This window comes from Palaemon carinicauda, chromosome 1 (genome assembly GCF_036898095.1).
Source record: "Palaemon carinicauda isolate YSFRI2023 chromosome 1, ASM3689809v2, whole genome shotgun sequence".
In the NCBI taxonomy this organism is placed as follows: Eukaryota; Metazoa; Arthropoda; class Malacostraca; order Decapoda; family Palaemonidae; genus Palaemon; species Palaemon carinicauda.
Window position 1 is genome coordinate 105,895,191 of NC_090725.1, and position 16,760 is coordinate 105,911,950.

The following is a 16,760-nucleotide window of genomic DNA, read 5'->3' on the forward strand; positions in this document are numbered from 1 at the left end:
TCTATCCCTAGACAACTTGGTGGTAGTTTGATGTCTCAATCGCCAAGGCTCAAGATCGCCCCAGATAATCAGGTGCTTCTGACAATCTTCCGTCTGGCAGAGAAGAAGAAATGGCACCTGTCTGCAGTTCACCTACAAGGATCCCGCAACGTGACGGCGGACGCTCTATCCCGGACAAGTCCGATAGAGTCGGAATGGTCTCTAGACGCAAGATCATTCTCCTTCATCTCTCACCAAGTCCCAGAACTTCAGACCGATCTCTTCGCAACGAGCGACAATAATCAACTTCCTCGATATGTAGCCCCATCCGAGGACCCCAAGGCAGAGGCAGTGGACGCCATGTCACTGGACTGGAACAGATGGTCCAAGATCTACCTGTTCCCTCCCACCAACCTTCTGCTGAAAATCCTCTCCAAGCTGAGAACCTTCAAAGGGACAGCGGCCCTAGTGGCTCCCAAGTGGCCCCGGAGCAATTGGTACCCCCTGGTCCTAGAGCTGCAGCCCACGCTGATCCCTCTCCCGGGCCCAGTACTCTCCCAGCAAGTACAGAAGTCGACTGTCTTCGCTTCATCATCGAAAATCAAGGACCTTCATCTCATGATTTTCTCTCCCTAGCCGCGAAGAAAAGGTTTGGGATCTTGAAGAAAAGTCTAGACTTCCTCGAGGAATACAAGACCGAATCCACACGACGGCAATACGAATCATCCTGGAAAAAATGGGTCTCATTCGTCAAGGCAAAAATCCTACGGAAATCACCATTGATTTTTGCATGTCCTTCTTTATTCACCTTCACGGACAGGGCTTGGCAGCCAACACGATTTCTACTTGCAAATCGGCCTTGACTAGACCACTAATGTATGCCTCCAACTTGGACAATGATTCGTGCCCTCTCAAGGATCTGACTCAGAAAGTTATCTTTCTCTTTGCTCTTGCTTCAGGAGCCCGAGTCAGCGAAATAGTGGCATTATCAAGGGACGAGGGCCACATCCTGTTTACAGATTCAGGTGACCTTACCCTCTTCCCGGATCCGACGTTTCTCGCCAAAAACGAATTACCCACCAAAAGATGGGGCCCTTGGAGATTATGCCCCCTGAAAGAAGATGCCTCTCTATGTCCAGTAGAGAGCCTCAAGGTCTATCTTCATAGAACTTCGGACTTTGGTGGAGGCCAACTCTTTAAAGGAGAAACTTCGGACAGCGACCTGTCACTGTAACAACTAAGAGCGAAAATCACCTACTTCATTCGCAGAGCGGATCCTGACAGTTCACCCGCCGGTCACGATCCTAGAAAAGTTGCATCGTCTCTGAATTTCTTTCAGAGTATGGATTTCGAAAGTCTTAAGAGTCTTAAGAGTTTCACAGGCTGGAAATCCTCGCGTGTTTTCTTCAAACATTATGCGAAACAAGTGCACGAAGTGAAACATTTGTGGTAGCCGCAGGTAGTGTTATGAAACCTGCACCTAACTCTGCATAGAACAGTGAGTTACTTGGGACTCTAACTCCTCGGGTGCCTATGTTGACCCTCGCGTGATACGTAGTGTTTTAAAAAACACTTAGTGCTTTTTCATAGACTGTTCTTCTCCCAGGTGAAATGTCATAGTCGTCACATGAGTGCCGCATGCCTAGAGCATGATGTGTTTTATTTTAATAGACTGACGTTCCTTTGGAACGAGTGCCTACTAATAGTTTGAAATTCCATTTCAGATTCAAGAGCAAGTCTTTCATGACTATGTACATTATAATTTGTTGTAAATAACTTTTACAATTTTATTGCATTTCCTTAACATGTTCTGCAATGGTGAAATAAAATTTCTATTTTATTACTTGTGCGTCTCAATCCGCTCCTACTTATACTATGAAATACATGACTGTCATAGTTTTATTATCCCCTTCCTCTTATGTCGATGAAGATGACTAAGGGTTCAACCCTTATCATATACTCACTTCTGCAATGTAATATTCCTACTCGAATACTTACTTACATCATACCTTAGAGACCAGACGACTCTATTCACATACAGTGCCTAACCACCACTTGTCTGCCTTTGTGAATGTTCCTATATGAATGCCAATCATTCAGTCTTGTCTCTGAGTTCTTCATGTTCTCCCAGCAAGGTGAGTAGCCCTTCGATGACCACTTTGATCTTCGGCATGGTCCGTTGGGACTTCGCTGCCAGGGGGGGCAGGAAGTTTTCTTCCCATCGGTTCTCTTATTGAGGTTACTATGCTTATCCTGTCAAAGCCCTAGGCACTTCCACTACAAGGGGAAAATCTACCACGATACATTGATTCTCTGGTACTCTTCCATCAGGACGCCATGGCTTGAGCCCAAAAAACGGATTTTGAGCGAAGCGAAAAATCTATTTTTGGGTGAGATAGCCATGGCGTCCTGATGGACCCTCCCTGCTACTTCGTTCAGTTTGTCAGGTCCCACCCTGCGCTGCTGTATCATGGTGATCGGCAAGCAACTGACTTCAGGATGAGGACGGACGTGGCGTCATCTAGCGGTGGCGCCCGTTTGTTTACGTCTCGAGTACCAAAAGTAGCCACGGAAGGGATTAGCTGTGGAACAGCTCCCCAGCTATTCTCTGTCCCTCCATATCGAAGTGTTAACTCTGTATGAGGTGCAGATAGCTCTGTGGCGCGTTAATACATGCGTCCCCTGTTGATATACGATGTCTTAAAGGGAAACCTTTAGGATACTCGCTCCAGAAGTTAGAATTCTGTGATAACCCGTGGTTAAATTCTCTGGGAATATCTTAGTAGTTATATACCCAAGGAAGCTACCAAAAAGGAACCTTCCATCAGGACGCCATGGCTATCTCACCCAAAAATAGATTTTTCGCTTCGCTCAAAATCCGTTTAGTAGTCGACTCCCTTGCCCCTAACCTAATGCTAGGGCTTTTGTATACTTTCTCACCTCCCCAGTTACCTTACCAAAGGTAATCTCCTCCCTCTGAGGTAACCTAGGCTACATTCTAGCCCTCCTTACCTTGAATCGTATTCGAGTGAGGTTAGGCTAGGATTTTCTTTCCCCGCTCCTAGCCATAGTACATGAGCTTTGAGTTTGGGACAGAACCTCAGAGTACCAGTCGTTTGCCCCCAGCTACCCCTTTAGGTGAATGAACTCTCCTTTTGGTCCCTGCTGGTCGGCGAAGGTGGGGTGGCTCTGCCCTTCCCCCTAGTCCACACCTGGTAGAGTTTCGACCCTTCCTCCCTGTGGTCTAGCGACTTGTCCTACACCTGCCTTCCCTGGGTTTGGGACTTGCTTCCCTAGCCTAGGTTAGGCAGGCCAGGGGATTCTGTTTCTTTATAGTTTAGGACAGTACATTAGTGCTGTACCTTCTCTGAACTAACCTACCCTAGGCCTAGCCATCACACCTCTGTCCGCCGTCCTACAACTCCACCGCGTGCCGGCGGGTTGTGGGTTCGGCTCGGTCCTTTCGTTAGGAAGTCCGAACTGCTACGCTTTCCGCATATAGTCGAACTATGGGATAGCATACGACAGGTCGGTCTGCCGGCGGAAGACCTCACTATCTTAGTGTTTTTCGGTCCTCCCTTGGGCCGCCATCCGCAATTCTAGCCGGCTGCCGGCTCTGTTGCGGCTGGATGAAAGGTTGCCACCCTCTCCCTTTCATTTGAACACTCCTTCCAGAGGAAGACGAGGTTTGGGTAGTGAGCCACTGCCCTTCCCTCCCTCTTCCCCTATCCTTTCTCTCTACCTGATCAGTACCGGTCCACTGCCGTCACTACCCTGCCGGCAACAGCCGTCAGCTTAACCCGGTATCCTCTCGGTCTCATTGATTGACATCAGTGTTGGAATACCTTCACCGGTTGCTTACCGACTGCCGTGGGCCGCCAACTTGCCGGCGATCTGCCATCATCCTGAGGTTCGCCCTCTCTCTGCCACATAGACTGATGACAGGGAGGGGTTCCCCTCGATGGAGATTTGCCAGTGCCCGGCACGCTTCCGGCATGGCGGCATACTGTCACCTCTTCCCTGCCAGCCTTGTGCCGGCAGTGACTATTGTATAGCTATATACGATAGCCAGTACATCTATGGTACAGTACATACCCTAGGCAGAAAACTATGGTGTATAGTTGTGCAGTAATTTCTTCAAGCATACTCTGTGCATCCATGCACAGTCCCTTACCGGGACCTATCTGAATAGGGAGGAATCATTTCTCTCCCTTTTCTTCTATGCTGAACGGACTCGGCTCCCCCTCTTACCATGACTAATACCCTGGAGGAAGTCTAAGCTATGCTTTATCCAATGTGGATATTCCTTCCACCTCTTAAGGCTCTTAAAGAGCCCCTAGAATTAGTTATGGTGTGGGGTCACGGCAATTGGCTGGGCGGGATGCACAAGTATGTGTCTTTTCTGCTTCTTTTCCAGCTTACCTATCCTAAGCTTACACTTGAAAAGGAATCTTATATTAAGTTTAAATAACTTTAAGACTAATCTAAGATTACTTTAAGTCATTACTTTAAGTCATTGTGAATGACTTCTGTACACTCATGTCCCCCTTTCTTTTACAGGAGGAGTATATCCGGTGTGAGAGCGCCTTCTGCAGCGTTCGGCGCCCGGACTTCTATGGCCACCTGGCGTGTCGAACCCACGCCACCTGTTCCATAGCTCAAGGGACTCTACGGTATTGGGACCCACAGATTTGCACTGTCTGCAAAGACCTGCTCCATGAGGCGTTCGAGGACCCCCCATCAGCGGAGGCCAGGGACATCTCCCGAGAGAAACTACGCAAATGGGTGCGTGGTTTCCAGAAGAACGCCACGGGGCCATATCTCCCAAGCGAGAAGATGAGAGCTTTGCTCTTCCCTAAGGCATCTGCGGATGCTGTTATCCCCAAGCCTGAGATCCCCTGCGTCCAGCTGACAGTTGAACCGGATGTAACGGACGCACTTCAAGACTTCCATCTTGACGAGGTGGAACGAATGTCGGAAGTGTCGGACGCCACCGAAAGGACCCTGATGGCCAAGGGTTGAGAAGAGGAGGAGCATGTGGAGGCTCCTGACTCCGAGGGCGATGTCGCCCGCGCCCCCTGTTACTTCCGTTGCTATCTCGGAACCAATTCCCTCTACCTCTTCCACTCCTACACCGGCAGTAGTGGAAAACCAGGATAGCCTCCAGGCCCTGGTGGCGCTCCTGGAGGAGAAGTTTCGCAAGAGAGACGAAGACCTTAAGAGGGAGATCCTCCGTCTGTCGAAACAGACGGCCAGGAAAATCAACGTTAAGGACCTTCCCCTTTGCTCAGTGACCAACCCCTGGAGGCATGCAGAGCACATGCCAATTACGAGTGGACGAATTTTTGTCAATGATAAACTAGGCGCCATTCCCCTTGAAGAGGTGGAGTTTTGGCCTAGTTTTGAAGCATATCCGGACTGTTACATCCGTCTCAATTCCGAGCCAGTTTCCAAGGAGGAAACCGAGCCTAAGGAGGTCATTGTCTTTGACCATGCAAAGGCTCAAGCTCTTCTGGCCGGCTGTCTTAAGAGCAAGGGATACACCAACTCCAAGGTGCCGGCCAAAAGCAAGAAACATCCATCCTTTCTTGCTCCTGCCACCATGGTCTTTCCCTTCATCGAAAAGTCCCTGCTGGCAGTGTTGAAGGTGGTGGAGGAAGGGAAACCCTACCCTACATTAGAGGAATGTAGGCCCCTCTCCCTCGCCCTCCCTCCCGACGACAAGAACTGGAAAGACATCCAGTTAACTTTCTCTGTGGAAAAGTTGAAGGCTGACGTCGCAGGACGGCAGTTAAATAAGAACCTCCCCAAGCTCTCCGAATACCTTCTGCGTTGGGAGCTGGACACGAAAGAGAGGCTGGCTGCCTCCCTTTCTCACCAAGTTCAATTGGAGACGATAGCCGGGGACACTCGGACCCCAGGCTTCTACATGGTCTTGACTAAGACCCATCTTGCCACAACGACGAAGGATTTCTATAGCTTCATCAGGCCCCGGAGAGCCTGTAGAGAATTCGTGTTTGCGGATGCTACCGTCAAACACGAACCCCGAAAACTGATTTCCTCCAACATTTGGGGGAAAGATCTCTTCCCTAACGACCTCGTGAAAGAGATCGTTGACAGAGCCGCCACGGAGAATCTGAACCTTCCCAACAAGTGGGGCATGTCAAAGAAGAGGAAATATTCTCAGGATGAGGGCCCCCAACCTAAGAAGAAATTGAACAACCCTAGACCCCAGCAGCTAAGAGCCAGTTTCTGGCACCCGCTACTCCCCAATTGGCGGCTCAGCCCCAACAGACCTTTCAGCTAGTCCCTCAGCCGGTGGTGGCTCAGTCACCAGTCTTCACGCCTGCCTACGAAAGGCAGTCAACTACCTTTCATCCCAAAGGTAGAGGTTCCGGCAGAGACTCCTCTCGACGTCCATCCAGAGGGAGAGGAGGAAGGGAAACAGGCGGCCGAGGTAGTAAACCCTCGGGAAACCAGAAGCAATGAGATGCTTCCGGTGGGAGGAACACTCCGCCTCTTCCAGGATCATTGGACCTTCGATCCTTGGGCTCACAGCATCATCAAGGATGGACTAGGGTGAAGTTGGGTAACACCACCTCCAACCTTTCACCAATTCTTCCAACACTCCACCCCAGTCCTGGAAGAATACGTCCAAGAACTCTTGAACAAGGTGATCAGGAGGGTAAAGTCCACCAGGTTCCAGGGAAGACTATTCTGTGTTCCCAAGAAGGACTCCGACAAACTCAGAGTCATTCTGGACTTGTCCCCTCTAAACAAGTTCATAGTGAACAACAAATTCAAGATGCTAACTCTTCAACACATAAGAGCCCTACTGCCTCAAAAGGCATACACAGTCTCAATAGACTTGGCAGACGCCTACTGGCACATTCCAATGAATCGCCAGGCCTCCTCCTACCTAGGATTCAGGCTTCAAAGAAGGCAGTACACCTTCAGAGCCATGCCCTTTGGACTCAACATAGCTCCAAGGATCTTCATGAAGCTCGCAGAAACGATCGTCCAACAGCTACGCCTACAAGGCGTTCAGGTGATGGCTTACCTGGACAATTGGCTGGTATGGGCAGCATCCTCAGAAGAATGCTTGCAAGCTTCCAGAAAGGTGACCCAATTCCTGGAACATTTGCGTTTCAAGATCAACACCAAAAAGTCTCGACTTTTTCCAGCTCAGAAGTTTCAATGGCTAGGAATCCACTGGAACCTTCAGTCACACCGTCTTTCCATCCCTCTGAAGAAAAGGAGGGAAATAGCAGGATCTGTCAAGAGACTCCTAAAATCCAAAAGAATTTCAAGACGATAATAGGAACAGGTGCTCGGCTCCCTCCAGTTCGCTTCAGTGACAGACCCAGTGCTACGAGCACAGCTAAAGGATGCATCGGGAGTCTGGAGAAGGTACGCATCCATCGCTCGAAGAGATCTCAAGAGACCTCTACCCACAAGGCTTCGCTCACTCCTAAAGCCATGGTCGGAGGCAAAGAACCTGAGAAGATCAGTTCCCCTTCAACCACCGCCTCCGTCGGTCGTTATCCACACGGATGCATAGCTAGAAGGATGGGGGGGTCACTCCCATCAACGACAAGTTCAAAGAATATGGTCTCCCCTATTCAAGACGTTCCACATCAACATCTTGGAGGCCATGGCGGTCCTTCTTACTCTGAAGAGGCTGTCTCCACATCCCTCAGCCCACATCCGTCTAACTCTGGACAGCGCCGTTGTGGTCAGATGTCTCAACCGTCAGGGCTCAAGATCACCCCAACTCAACCAAGTGTTACTGCCCATCTTCCGCCTAGCGGACAAGAAAAGATGGCACCTTTCAGCAGTTCACCTACAAGGATTCCGCAACGTGACGGCGGATGCTCTATCGAGAACAACACCGATAGAGTTGGATTGGTCGCTAGACGCAGACTCAGTCTCCTTCATCTCTCTACAAGTCCCGGAACTGCAGATCGACCTCTTCGTAACGAGCGACAACAAGCAACTTCCTCGTTACGTGGCCCCATCCGAGGACCCCAGAGCGGAAGCGGTGGACGCCATGTCCCTGGATTGGAACATATGGTCCAAGATTTACCTGTTCCCTCCACCCAACCTTCTGCTGAAAGTCCTCACCATGCTGAGAACCTTCCAAGGAACAGCAGCCCTAGTGGCACCCAAGTGGCCCCGGAGCAACTGGTTCCCTCTAATCCTGGAGTTACAACCCAAGCTAATTCCCCTGCCGGACCCAGTTCTCTCCCAACAAGTTCAGAAGTAGACTGTCTTCGCTTCATCAAGGAAAACCCGAGACCTTCATCTCATGATTTTCTCTCCCTAGCCGTAAAGAAGAGGTTTGGGATCTTGAAGAAAAGTTTGGATTTCCTAGAGGAATACAAAACAAAATCTACCAGAAGGCAATACGAGTCATCCTGGAAGAAATGGGTGTCCTTCGTCAAGGCTAAAAATCCTACAGAAATCTCTATAGACTTTTGTCTGTCCTTCTTTATTCACCTTCATGGAGAGGGCTTGGCAGCCAACACGATTTCCACCTGCAAATCAGCCTTGACAAGACCACTACTTTATGCCTTCCAGATAGACCTGTCCGACGACATCTTTAACAAGCTGCCAAATGCATGTGCTAGACTCCGTCCTGCACCTCCACCGAGACCCATCTCCTGGTCTCTTGACAAGGTGCTCCATTTTGCTCAAGTTTGGACAATAAGTCTTGCCCTCTGAAAGATTTGACTCAAAAAGTGATTTTACTTTTTGCTCTCGCCTCGGGAGCCCGAGTCAGTGAAATTGTGGCTTTATCAAGAGAAGAGGGCCAGATACAGTTCGCTGAAACAGGCGAACTTACCCTCTTTCCTGACCCAACGTTTCTCGCCAAGAACGAGCTTCCCACCAAAAGATGGGGCCCCTGGAGAATCTGCCCTCTGAAGGAAGATGTCTCTCTATGCCCAGTGGAGAGTCTAAAGGTCTATCTTCGAAGAACTTTAGACTTTGGCGGAGGACAGCTCTTTAAAGGAGAAACATCGGGGTCTGATTTGTAACTCAAACAACTAAGGGCGAAGATCACCTACTTTATTAGCAGAGCGGATCCTGACAGTACACCCACAGGTCATGATCCCAGGAAAGTCGCCTCTTCCCTGAACTTTTTCCAGTTAATGGATTTCGAGAGTCTTCGCTCTTTCACGGGCTGGAAATCCTCAAGAGTGTTTTTCAAACACTATGCGAAGCAGGTGCACGAGCTTAAGCGTTATGTGGTAGCAGCAGGTAGTGTGCTAAAACCTGCTGCTTAGTGCTGCGTAGAACAGTGAGTTATTCGGGACTCTAACTCCATGGGTGCCTGTGTTGACCCTAGTGCAAAACATAGTGATTTTAAGTGCCACTTTGTGACACTAAGGACTGTTCTTCTACAAAGGTGAAGTAACATAGACAGAAACACATGTGCCACATGTTTTTAACATGAAGTGTATATAAGACTTTCTAGAAAGACTTTATAGTTCCTCTGGAACTTATGTGTGTAATGGCAAGTTTTCCTTTTCAGATTCCACACCAACTTCTTCTGATGTCTTTAGTCAATGATTTTAATTGCATTCCATTTTAAAATTTGCTTATTTTATGCTAGTTCTTATTTTACTGAATAAAATAGAATTTTGTTACCCTGTGCGTCTCATTTCGCCCTCACTCATGAAATAAAAACTGTTAGAGAATTTTTACTACCCATTATTTGAATATTATTATGAACAATGTTATATTGTTTCTCTTGATGCAAACTCATCTAGACCAAGGTAATTTGTTCCAACACAATTGTACTTACCTTCTTCTATCTGACCCTGGGACCGGCAGGTATCTCCGAGACTACTGTAGGTGAGTTCCTATATCAAGTAACTTCAAGATGTTCCTTGCATCCAAATAGGACTTCCCTGCCAGGGGAGCAGGAAGCGGTAACATGGTATATGCTTATCTGAAGTGACATGTAACGGAAATGTCACAGGTCTCTGGGGTCATCAGAACAAAGGAATATTGTTTAGAAGTCGAAGGCACTACAAAAGGGAAAAATCCATGATACATTAATTCTCTGGTACACTTCCATCAGGACGACATGGCTTGAGCCCAAAAAACCGATTTTGAGCGAGGCGAAAAATCTATTTTTGGGTGAGATACCCATGTCGTCCTGATGGACCGGCCCTTGTTCTCTATTCAGGCCTTGGCAGGCCCCTCCCAATCTTATTGTATCATGGAGGCTGGCAGAAACGCCGGAAGGAATGAGGATGGCGCGCAACGGTGATGGCGGCCAACATGGCGACCGGATATGACGTCGCCGAGTACCGTAACAGTAACGAAGGAGGAGAACTTAGTAACGGCTCCTCCCATAACTTGCCACACTTCCCCCTCGAAGCGTAAACGCTATGTGGGGTGCAGATAGCTATGTGGCGTGTCAAGCATATGTCCCCTATTATTATACGACATCCTAAAGGGAAACCTTATGGGTACTCGTGCCAGAAGTTAGAATTCTGTGAAACCTTTAGTTTAATTCTCTGGGAATATCTACTGTAGTCATATATACCCTTAGTAAGCTACTAAAGGAACCTTCCATCAGGACGACATGGCTATCTCACCCAAAAATAGATTTTTCGCTTCGCTCAAAATCCGTTATGTATGTGTGTGTATATATACATATACATATATATATATATATATATATATATATATATATATATATATATATATATACTCAGAGAAGAAATATTAACACATATGAAGGAAAACAACATGTTTAGCAAGAGACAGTTTGGATTTATATCTGGGAGATCAACAGCATTACAGCTCATTAAAGTGTTGGATAACTGGACGTGTGCACTTGATGAGGGGATGGCAGTAGATGTGGTTTACTGTGACTTCATGAAGGCTTTTGACCGCATACTACACAAAAGGCTGATGAAAAAAGTTGCCAGCTATAATATCCAAGGGAAGTTACTGAATTGGATCCAGGGTTTCTTAACAGGGAGAAGGCAGAGGGTTTTAGTGAACTGTGAGGCATCAGATTGGGAAGAGGTTATTAGTGGAGTACCTCAGGGCTCAGTACTGGGTCCTTTGCTGTTTGTTCTGTTCATAAACGATCTACCTGAAGTGGTTAAGCACGGCAGTGAGGTGGTTTTGTATGCTGACGACACTAAAGTGTTCAGGAGGATTCAGGATGTGGAAGATTGCAACAGACTGCAGGGGGACCTAGACGAGTTTAGAAAATGGACAGAGAAATGGCTTTTGTTCTTCCATCCAGAGAAGAGCAAATACATGAGAATTGGCAACACCTCAGTAGACGATAATGGCTACATCATGTACAACAACATCAGCAAGACCAGAACGGAAAGAGACATTGGTGTAGTCATAGACGACAAACTTATTTTTGCTGACCATCTGGCTGAGAAAATAGAGAAGGCAAATAAGATAGTGGGCCTCATTAGAAGAACATTTGTACACCTGGAACCGGCAACATTTAAGCCTCTCTTCACATCCTTGGTACTGCTACACCTAGAATATGCCAACCAAGTGTGGTGCCCACATCTTATCAAGGATATCAACGCAATAGAAAATGTGCAAAGGAGAGCATCGAAACTGGTGCCATGTCTCAAGGAACTGCCATATGAAGAGAGACTTAAGAGATTAGATCTACCATCATTAGCGTACAGGAGATCGAGAGGAGATCAGATTGAAACATTTAAGATCGTCAACAACAAGTATGATAAGGAGTGTACTGAGGGTCTTTTCAGGATGAGGGAGGGTAGTGTGACAAAGGGCCATGATAAGAAAATATTCAAGACAAGAGCCAGGCTGAACCGTTGCAAATACTCCTTCCCTAACCGTGTGGTTAACGTTTGGAACAATTTGCCGGATGAGGTGGTACACTCAGAGACAGTGAGACAGTTTGAGTCAAGACTTGATAAATTTTGGAAAACACAGGATCAACAATTCATTTATAAAGCTCAGATAAACACCACGTGCCACCGCCACCCACATAGTGTCCTGGCTACCATATTGGAGCCACAAGCCCCCTAGGGCCTCTTCCAGGAAAACATCTGTAAGAATATACAGTATATCATATGTTCGCTGGCATCACGAACTTCTGTTTATGTACGCTGACATCACGAATTCTGTTTGGTTGACTATGTTGACATGTCAGTGACAACTCGTTTAGTGAGGAAACCTTGCTATTTTCTTTTTATAACCCCTTCCCCTTTTCTCAACATTCTTGCTAATTATTGCTTTCCCAGAATTTAAATAACCACCTAATTACTGTGCAAGATGAGAACTGCAGGATTGCTTCATTTTGGAGTAAATGGAGAGCGTGGTGTTGTAAACTATTACCATCAATTTTTATAATGTCTTCGCACACCCAAACTCCCAGGTTCCCACCTGTGTCCTTTAGGAAAGAGGTGGGATCCATAACGGTAGAATGGCTTATTTGCGGGGGGAAATAAAGGTCAAATCCGTTGAAAGCACATCAGTTACTGTAATATTTTAATTTCTCTTAGAATTGTTGTCCCGTGTTTTTCTATAAATTTACGATTATACATTACAGACATCTAATTTTCGACAAACCGTTTATTGCAACATTCTATAATTGTACTAAGTACTATAACAAATCTTTAAGACTACTTACACCTTAAGAAGAGTCAACAGGTCCTTTGCAAGTCTCCATTTTACTCTTGTCCACCCTACTCAACAATCTCTGATCCCTTTCTTTTCCATAATGAAGAAAATTCGATGAAAAGAAAGATAACTTGAAAGACACTAACAGGGAGTTGGTAGAACGAAATCGGGAACAGGACTACAAACAGCATTTAAACACATTTAAAGGCGTTAGTTTTCTTGAAAACTGGCTTATGTGCCCTATACACATAGTTAGGGTTAATAGTTCTTCGTGTATATTGATTAATCAATAACGGCTGTGGAATGATACCATATTGCCATCAACTACAACACTAAACACACGAGAATACTTGTAATGTAAGCAGTGGTCCAAACTGGGAAAACGTAAACAAATAAGGGATGACGTCCTAAAACATATTCATTATTTTATAGGCCATGGGGCATACAGCAATATTGTTCACTTTTATTTGACCCACCCTGCAACTATCCAATTTTTTTATATGTTATTCAGTATGTTCTTAGCTACAAAAAAATACAATGTTCTCCAAAAATAACTTGCACATTAATTAGTAATTACTAATTATTAGCCTCCTAATATTCAACAGAATTTAGTTCAATTTCTTGCCACTAGATGGCTCTGCACAGGTTCTTATCCAATAAGAGCATTAGAAACGGAATCTCGTGCTCTGCCACATCTCTAATGCGCGGTTGCCATATTTCTCTCGGATGCTCAAGACATCAAATTCTTTTCCGTTCCTGGTATTTTGCTGTAGTGTTGGTTAAAAAAGTTCGTAACTCAGTTTCGTTGATCAATATTGCATATATATATGTATGTGTATGTATATGTGTATATGTATATATATGTATATACTTATGTATATATATGTATATGTATATATGTATATATGTATATATATATATATATATATATATATATATATATATATATATATATATATATGTATATATATATATGTATGTATATATACGTATATATATATATATATATATATATATATATATATATATATATATATATATATATATATATATATATATATATATATATATATGTGTGTGTGTATATATATATATATATATATATATATATATATATATATATATATGTATGTATGTATATATATGTATATATATATGTATGTATATGTATATATATGTATGTATATATATGTATATGTATGTATATATATGTATGTATATATATATATATGTATGTATATATATATATATATATATATATATATATATATATATATATATATATATATATATATATATATATATATATATATAGATGAAGATAGCCTGATACAAGACACCGATTCTGATGATGACATTAACGAGGAAGGCGAGCTATGAGTAAGTTGAAAATGATTATAATCAGGCACGATTTTTAGCATGAGGTTGAGCATGAGCATGGACTGAAACTGACATTACTAACAATTTTGATTTTAAGAAAAATGTCTTTTACAAAAAGTTACTTTAAATGAAAAAAAAAAAAAAACACTTTTTATCTAGCACAAACGGAAACTGTATCAGCATTAGGCATATTCCCTGATAGAGAAGAAGACTCATTTTTTAAAACTATATTATGTAATTTGTAAAAAAATAAAATGTCTATATAATTGTATACTTATCTTAATATCATAGTCTTTCTTTTAAGATATCCTTTTTGGTAAACCATGGACAGAAATTGTGAAAAAATCATTCCTCCCAGTGGAGAAAATGTGAATTTCATAGGTTAATGTATTTCTCCTGTAGTGGGTTAATGTGCAACTTTACAGAGGAGAACATTGCATTTTTGGAAAGAGCACCCCAAAATTACATTAGAACAAGTGTTTTCAGGTAGTTGCGAGGAGGGTCAATCAAACTCATTATTTAGGCATCTTTTGTCAGCATGCCCCACGGCCTATTAAGTCTATTAACATAATTAAAGCAAGATTTTCTTATTGATTTAATTATATCGTATATATGTACTAAAAATGATTTTCAGTAGTGGAATTTGTTACTATTGTAATAAAAAAGAACTGCTACCACAATTGCATTTAGGCATACATTTGCTTCTGTCCACTGCCAGGTACACCAGCCTCTCCGCATCATATTTGTATAATGTCAATTTTTATTTAATTGTAAATTAGATTAGCAACCAACTTATAGTCAATGTGCTTCATATAAAAACTCTAGAGACCCTATATTGTGCAAGCAATATATCACAAGGACAAGACCACCTTCAGCTAAACCTAGTTTCTAAGGTATGTTACATGGTACTGTCGGTAGTTCTGATTAAATTGAAGTACAGTAGAAAAGATTTATTATAGGTACGAATTTACTATAATTGTAAATAGTAAAATAAGTGAAAAGGTGTCCAATTCATTCTCCCATTTAGCCTACAAGGTGGATGAGTGACTTCCTGCTTCCTGCTTCTTGGATGAGTATAAAAGTTAGCAGTTGTTTTGGTGCCTTTGCAATTTCTTGGGACAAACCTAGTGTAATATTTTAAACAGGGAAACAAACACAAGAAAACTACTTTACATAAAGTTCCCCAATTAACCTAACCCAGTAGCCGTATCCTTACCTCATGGCGGGGTGAGGGTAGTTAGGCCTAAGACTTCTCTATATTTAGCTTACCCTAAGACTTAAGTCTCAACCCTGTGTTTTCCCAACTGACGTCACTCCTGGCAAGGTAACTCTAAATCATAATATTTTGGATAAAAATATAGTTCCGCTCAGGGTCACATTTTCTAATAGAAAAACTTTATCCTGTAGTAAATAATGGGTTTAATTATAGTTATGAACGGAAAAGCTTTCCTACTAAAAAACAACATTTTGGTTTCATTGTAGTGTATTACAGGGCAATGTAACCTAGGAAAACAACTACTTTTTCTTATAGAAAAAATTACGCTCTCTTCGAAAATGACACTCGTTCCCGTCGCAAATTAATAGTTTCAGAAATATATATACATCTATATCCTCCAATAATGGGGGACCCCCAGTGGGAACTCGGGGTTTTGGGTGGGGAAAACATACTGGGGAATCGATATATAAACTTAAAAAAAGCCTTTTCTTCTCTATACATTACCTTCTTGAAATTATAATAACCGGAGGAAAATACAAAACAGTATATCTGGATAAACTTTGGAGGCGCCGTTACAAAGATTGTGTCATGAAAAAATACAGTAACGAGTGCTGCCAACGTCCGATGTAGATCAAATGTTATTTTGTGACCTGTCATACTACTAGGCTAGGTTAGGTGGGTTTGTTAGGTTCTGTGCCCTTTTTGTACTTTTTATATATTGAGTAAAAATTATATGGACAAATTATTTAAAATACATATGGAAATATCTATCATTACTATCTTTAGTAATGTCAACGTGCCGTTGGTAACTGTGTACCATACGGCAACGTTGGTAACACTGTGTATTATTGGTAACGTTGCTAATGTTATCGTTCGTTCGTAAGAGAAGTGACACCGTGCAACTCAAAGTTATCCGAATTGGTTGATCTGTTTGTTTCCGATTGAAATGAACATCAAATTCGGTTAATTCACGTTATTTACTATAGGAAAACAATTATATATCGTTTCCCCAGTATGTTTTCCCCACCCAAAACCCCGAGTTCCCACTGGGGGTCCCCCATTATCATAGGATATAGATGTATATATATTTCTGAAACTATTCATTTGCGACGGAAACGAGTGTCATTTTTGAAGAGAGCGTAATTTTTTCTATAAGAAACAGTAGTTTTTTTCCTAGGTTACATTGCCCTGTAATTCACTACAAAAATACCAACATTTTTGTATAAAAAACTGGTTTTTCAATATTAATCTTACCCGATGATCATGTAGCTGTCAACTCCGTTGCCCGACAGAAATCTACGGTCGGGATACGCCAGCGATCGCTTATACAGGTGGGGGTGTACTCACCAGCGCCATCTGTGGTCAGGTACTCCAGTACTTCTTGTCAACAAGACCTCAATTTTTCCTCTGTCGTGCCACCGGCAAGACCTACATGGATACGCTGTTGATTTTGGAGTCTTTTGTTCACGTTTTGGTGAAGTATTTGCTCTGAAATTTAGCCTTCGCTTTACAGGAAGCTTTAGCCTTAGCTTAGCAAGCTTTT

General features: G+C 43.6%; 1 long non-coding RNA gene across 1 annotated transcript in view; it reads right to left on the reverse strand.

Moving 5' to 3' along the window:
* Positions 1-12,985, reverse strand: part of LOC137642862 (uncharacterized) — a 339,742-nt gene extending 326,757 nt beyond the window's left edge. The window contains exon 1 of the long non-coding RNA XR_011044917.1: positions 12,632-12,985. This is a non-coding gene — a long non-coding RNA (uncharacterized lncRNA). The remainder of the gene's footprint in view (positions 1-12,631) is intronic.
* Between the last annotated feature and the right edge of the window lie 3,775 nt (positions 12,986-16,760).